The following is a 1234-nucleotide window of genomic DNA, read 5'->3' as shown; positions in this document are numbered from 1 at the left end:
TCATCAGAATAATAATAATGCTCTTCTGGCGGTGGCATATAACAGCATATTATTATTATTATTATTATTATCATTATTATTATTAAATGCTAAGCTACAACCATAGTTGGAAAAGCAGGATGTTATAAGCCCAGGGGCCCCAACAGGGAAAATAGTCCAGTGAGGAAAGGAAACATAAAATATTTTAAGAACAGTAAAAACATTGAAATAAATATTTCCTATATAACCTATAAAAACTTTAACAAAACAAGAGGAAGAGAAACTAGATAGAATAATGTGCCCAAGTGTACCCTCAAGCAAGAGAACTCTAACCCAAGACAGTGGAAGACCATGGTATAGAGGCTACGGCACTACCCAAGACTAGAGAACGTTTGGCCGGTCAGAATGTGTGCATACGTTTGAGCACCTGATTAGCTATGGCAGGTGAATGTGTGTGTGCAAGCAAGCAAGCACCAGAGCCAGTAAACGCTTATATGTCTGCGTGGGAATAGGTGCCTACGCGTAAGTATGCATGCGAGGCTTATGTGCATTTGTTTACGCTCATGTGTATGCGCAGGCATGTACGTGTGTGCATTTTAAAGGCGTGTTGCAGAGTAAATGATATCCTTACGCATGAATGTGCGTAAAAGCAACGAGCTAGTTACGACGCATCTCAGAGAGAGAGAGAGAGAGAGAGAGAGAGAGAGAGAGAGAGAGAGAGAGAGAGAGAGAGAGAGAGAGAGGTATTGATTTTCCAGGGGAGGGAGAGAGGGAGAAGGCAATACCAGACCATGACAACAAAAAGCACCTTCGCCTGGAACTCTGGTCCGTCGGACAGTCGTTCCTAGCGATAATGTCGGGGGCCACAATGCGACGATACGGGTCGCAATCCAATTTAGAGGTTTTCGGCAGCGGTTAGATTAGGTTAACCCGTCAGCTGTGACGCCTTACTTGTAACAAGCTGTGGTGTCCGAGTGGTTAAGGAGATGGACTCGAAATCCATTGGGCACTGCCCGCACAGGTTCGAATCCTGTCCACAGCGTGCCTATTAAATTTTCGGCTTAATGATGACCGTTAATGTATGCAAGTTTGGTGCCAGTTCAGCGGTAATGAATGCCATTACATACTTGGGTAATACAGAAAGAATGTATTAAATAAAGAGAGAATAAATGTCGATAACGTGATCGTAAAAACAATATCTGGCAATGGAAAGACCTGCGTACTCGGCTTGATCATAAATGCCATTTCGGAAAAG

General features: G+C 43.1%; 1 non-coding gene across 1 annotated transcript; it reads left to right on the top strand.

The window, feature by feature from the left end:
• The first annotated feature begins 939 nt into the window (after positions 1–939).
• Positions 940–1021, top strand: TRNAS-CGA (transfer RNA serine (anticodon CGA)). Its single transcript has one exon. It is a non-coding gene; the product is annotated as a tRNA-Ser (tRNA).
• Positions 1022–1234: the final 213 nt, after the last annotated feature.

This window comes from Palaemon carinicauda, chromosome 20 (assembly GCF_036898095.1).
Source record: "Palaemon carinicauda isolate YSFRI2023 chromosome 20, ASM3689809v2, whole genome shotgun sequence".
NCBI classification, from domain to species: domain Eukaryota; kingdom Metazoa; phylum Arthropoda; class Malacostraca; order Decapoda; family Palaemonidae; genus Palaemon; species Palaemon carinicauda.
Note: the sequence above shows the minus strand (reverse complement) of the source record. Positions and strands in the feature narration are given on the sequence as shown.